Source organism: Papio anubis, chromosome X (genome assembly GCF_008728515.1).
Source record: "Papio anubis isolate 15944 chromosome X, Panubis1.0, whole genome shotgun sequence".
NCBI lineage: Eukaryota > Metazoa > Chordata > Mammalia > Primates > Cercopithecidae > Papio > Papio anubis.
The window spans coordinates 35,163,280-35,168,159 of NC_044996.1; the positions used below are offsets into that span (position 1 = coordinate 35,163,280).

The 4,880-nt window shown below is 47.2% G+C and overlaps 1 pseudogene; it reads left to right on the forward strand.

Moving 5' to 3' along the window:
* The first annotated feature begins 1,559 nt into the window (after positions 1–1,559).
* Positions 1,560–3,090, forward strand: LOC101001313 (annotated as a pseudogene).
* Positions 3,091–4,880: the final 1,790 nt, after the last annotated feature.

A 4,880-nucleotide genomic window follows, 5' to 3' on the forward strand; every position in this document is an offset into this window, starting at 1 on the left:
CATGAGGTCAGGAGATTGAGACCATCCTGGCCAAAATGGTGAAACCCCGTCGCTACTAAAAAAAAAAAAAAAAAAAAAAAAAAAAACCATACAAAAATTAGCTGGGTGTGGTGGTACATCTCCCACCATAAGTGGGTCTCTAATCCCAGCTACTCAGGAGGCTGAGGCAGGAGAATCACTTGAACCAGGGAGTCAGAGTTTGCAGTGAGCCGAGATAACACCACTGCACTCCAGCCTGGTGACAGAGTGAGACTCCATCTCAGAAAAAAAAATAAAAGTAGAAACTACCCAAATGTCCAAATGACGAATAGATAAACAAAATGTAGCATATCCACACAATGGATATGCTAAGAGCAAGTTGCAAGTTTTGGGTTTTTTTGTTTTTTGGTTTTTTTTGAGACAGGGTCTCACTCTGTTGCCCAGACAGGAGTGCCGTAGCACAATCATGACTCACTGCAGCCTTGGCCTCCCAGGCTCAAGCAATCCTCCCACCTCAGCCTCCTGGGTAGCTGTGACTATAGGAACACACTACTACATCCAGCTAATTTTTTGTATTTTGCAGAGAGACAGGGTTTTGCCATGTTGCCCAGGCTGGTCTTGAACTCTTGAGCTCAAGTGATCCACCCGCCTCAGCCTCCCAAAGTGCTGAAATTACAGGCGTGCACCAACATGCCTGGCCTGCAAGAGCAATTTTATTCAGCAATAAAAAGAATGAAGTTCTGATTCATGCTACAACATGGATGAACCTTGAAAACACTGTGCTAAGTAAAATAAGCCAGTCACAAAATATTACATATTCTTCCATTAATATCAAAGTCCAGAATAGGGAAATCTATAGAGACTGAAAGTGGATTAGTGGTTGCTAAGGGTTGGGGGATAAAGAGGCGATAGCTAAAGGATACAGGGTTTGTTTCTGAGGTGATGAAAATGTTCTAAAAATTGACTATGGCAGTGGTTGCACACATCCATGAATATACTAAAAACAATTGAACTGCACACTTTAAATGTGTGAATTGTGTAGTGTACGAATTATAGCTCAAAAAAGCTGTTTTTTTTTAAAAAAAGCAAGTGATAGAATAATACATGTACTATGAGCTCATTTATATAAAAACCAAAACTACATATGCATATAATATAAACATTTGTGAATGTATGTAAATATATAGAACATGATTTGGAAGGATACCCACCCATCTGTTAGCATTGGTTGCTTTTGGGGAGAGAAGTAGGATTGCCTTCTGTAACATCACACTTTCCTGTTTCTCCTCCTACCACCCTGGTTGTTCCTCCAAATTGCTTTGTAGGCATTCTTTCCTCTGCTCCCTCCTTTATAATCTACATTTAACTCTTCAGGCTCTCCTTGAAGTGATCATATGATCACATATTTCCCATGGTTTCAACAACGCCGGTCCATATCCTGACTCATCTATTCAACAAATAATCCACTGAGCACCTGCTAAGTACTGAGCTAGTTGCTAGACATTCAGCAGGACAGAGGCAAATAAGATTGCCATTCTCATGAACTTTACATTCTAGTGGTGGTGAAGATATATAATAATAAGGAAACCAATAAATGGACAGACAATTTGAGATAATGTTAAGTGGTAGGGAGAAAATAAAACAGGGTGAGGGGCAGGCACCACGCCATGCTGAGCGCCGAGTCTCGCACCATGCCCCACGCTGCGGTCCACTGCGCAGGTCGCTCCCTGCCACCCGATGCCCGCATGCTAGCCATGTCCCGTCCACCGCCAACGCGGGCCACCTTGGGCATCCTGGCCCGGCATGCCATGGTGCTAGGCACCATGGAGATGGGGGGCCACATGGACGCATCCGCCAGTGCCACGGCCATGTGCGCTTTCCTGGAGTGCAGCCACACCAAGCTGGACATGGCCTTCACGTACAGCGATGGCCAGTCCAAAACCATCCTGGGTGGCCTGGGGCTGGGGCTGGGCAGCGGTGACTACTGAGTGAAATTTGCCACCAAGGCCAACCCTTGGGAGAGAAAATCACTAAAGCCTGACAATGTCCGGTCCCAGCTGGAGACGTCATTGAAGAGGCTGCAGTGTCCCCAAGTGGACCTCTTCTACCTACATGCACCTGACCACAGCACCCCAGTGGAAGAGACGCTGTGTGCCTGCCACCAGTTGCACCAGGAGGGCAAGTTCATGGAACTTGGCCTCTCCAACTATGCCGGCTGAGAAGTGGCGGAGATCTGTATGCTCTGCAAGAGCAAAGGCTGGGCCAGGTGCGGTGGCTCACGCCTGTAATCCCAGCATTTTGGGAGGCCGAGGTGGGCGGATCATGAGGTCAGGAGATCGAGACCATCCTGGCTAACATGGTGAAACCTCGTCTCTATTAAAAATACAAAAAAAAAAAAAAAATAGCCAGGTGTGGTGGTGGGCACCTGTAGTCCCAGCTACTCGGGAGACTGAGGCAGGAGAATGGCGTGAACCCGGGAGGCGGAGCTTGCAGTGAGCCGAGATGGTGCCACTGCACTCCAGCCTGGGCGACAGAGTGAGACTCCGTCTCAGAAATAAATAAATAAATACATACATAAATAAATAAATAAAAGCAAAGGCTGGATCCTGCCCACTGTGTACCAGGGCATGTACAATGCCACTACCTGGCAGGTGGAAATGGAGCTCTTCCCCTGCCTCGGGCACTTTGGACTGAGGTTCTATGCCTACACCCTCTGGCTGGGGGCCTGCTGACCGGCAAGTACAAGTATGAGGCCAGGGGAAGAAACAGCCCGGGGGCCACTTCTTTGGGAATAGCTGGGCTGAGACCTACAGGAATCGCTTCTGGAAGGAGCACCACTTCAAGGCCATTGCCCTGGTGGAGAAGGCCATGCAGGCTGTGTATGGTGCCAGTGCCCCTAGTATGACCTCGGCCACCCTCTGGTGGATGTACCACCACTTACAGCTGCAGGGTGCCCATGGAGACGCGGTCATCCTGGGCATGTCCAGCCTGGAGAAGCTGGAGCAGAACTTGGCAGCGATGGAGAAAGGGCCCATGGAGCCGACTGCCATGGACACTTTTAATCAAACCTGGCATTTGGTTGCCCACGAATGTCCCAACTACTTCTGCTAGGCCCATCGTGGCTCAGGCTGCCCAAGGCTTTTCTGTCACCTTTTGTTCTCTCATGCCGACCAGTCTTGGCCTTGAGCTGACTTAGCAGGGTCTTTCTGGATCGTCTGGATCCATGCGTTATTTTTCTAGCTTCCTGCCTAGCTCCCTGCTCACTTTATATTGTGAAAGGTGGGGGTGAGTCCCACTTGGGCATTTCCCATTGAATAAAGCAGGCACTTGACCCAGCCATAGCCCAGGTCAACCCCCTAGCCCCGCAAAAAAAAAAAAAAAAAGAGAGAAAAAAAACCAGGGTGATGCGATGAGATACTGATCACAGTAGGGGGCTCCTGAGTTGGGATGACCAGGGAAAGCCTCTCCGAGGAGCTGACCCTAGAGCTGAGATGTGGATGATGAGAAAGATGGTGAGAGAACATTTTACGCAGGGTGCAAAGGCCCTGAAGAGAGAACAAATTATAGCTGGAAGCATCGCAAACAGCATAGTATGGGATAAGATCAGATATTTTGGTAAGGGCTACTATATCTTATTAGGTCAAAGTAAAGAGTTTGAATGTTATACAAAATGTAACTGGAAGTCCCTGGAGGGTTTTGAAATAGGCAGAGTGTCCTAGTCTGTTTTACATGGCTATAACAGAATATCAGAGACTAGGTAATTTATAATAAACAGAAATTTATTTGGCTCATGGTACTGGAGGCTGGGAAGTCCAACAGCATGGAGCCAGCATCTGATGAGGGCCTTCATGCTGCGTCATGCCATAATGGAAGGCAGAAGGACAAGAGAGGGTAAGAGCAAGGGAACAGGAAGAGTCAAACTTATTTTTATAACACAGCCACTCTTGCAATAACTAACCCACTCCTGAGATAATGACATTAATCTATTAATGAGGGTAGAGCCCTCATAATCACTTCTTATTATGTCCCACCTCCCAACACTGTTCCATTGGGAATTAAGTTTCCAACACATGAACTTTATGAGACACATTCAAACCATGGCATTCTATTCTGGTCCCCAAAATTCATGTCCTCACAATGCAAAATACATTCATTCCATTGCAGTAGCCCGAAAATTCTTAACTTGTTTCAGTGTCAACTCAAAGATCCAAAGTCCAGTCCCATCTAAAGCAGATATGGGTGGGACTCAAGGCATAATTCACCTTGAGGCAAATTTTCCTCCAGCTGTGAGGAAACAGATTAAAATTAAACAAGTTATTTATTTACAAAATACAATGCTGGGTGATGTAGTTTGGATATGTGTCCCTGCCCAAATTTCATGTTGAATCGTAAACTCCAGTGTTAGAGGTGGGGCCTGGTGGGAGGTGATTGGACCATGGGGGTGGATCCTTTATGAATGGTTTAGCACCATCCCCTCTGTGCTGTTCTCGTGATGGTGAGTTCTCATGAAATCCGGTTAAGTGTGTAGCACCTCCCCACTCTCTTCCTCCTGCTCCAGTCATGTAAGACATGCCTGCTTCCCCTTCACCTTCTGCCACAATTGAAAGTTTCCTGAGGCCTCCACAGAAGCTGAGCAGATGCCAGTACCATGTTTCCTGCAGAACCTGCAGAATCTGCATACAGCCTGCAGAACCAGGAGCCAATTAACCTCTTCTGTTTATAAATTACCCAATCTCTGGTATTTCTTTTTTTCTTTTTCTTTTTTTTGAGATGGAATCTTGCTCTGCTGCCAGGTTGGAGTGCAGTGGCGTGATCTCAGCTCACTGCAATCTCCACCTCCCAGGTTCAAGCGATTCCCCTGCCTCAGCCTCCCAAGTAGCTGGAACTACAGGCACGCACCA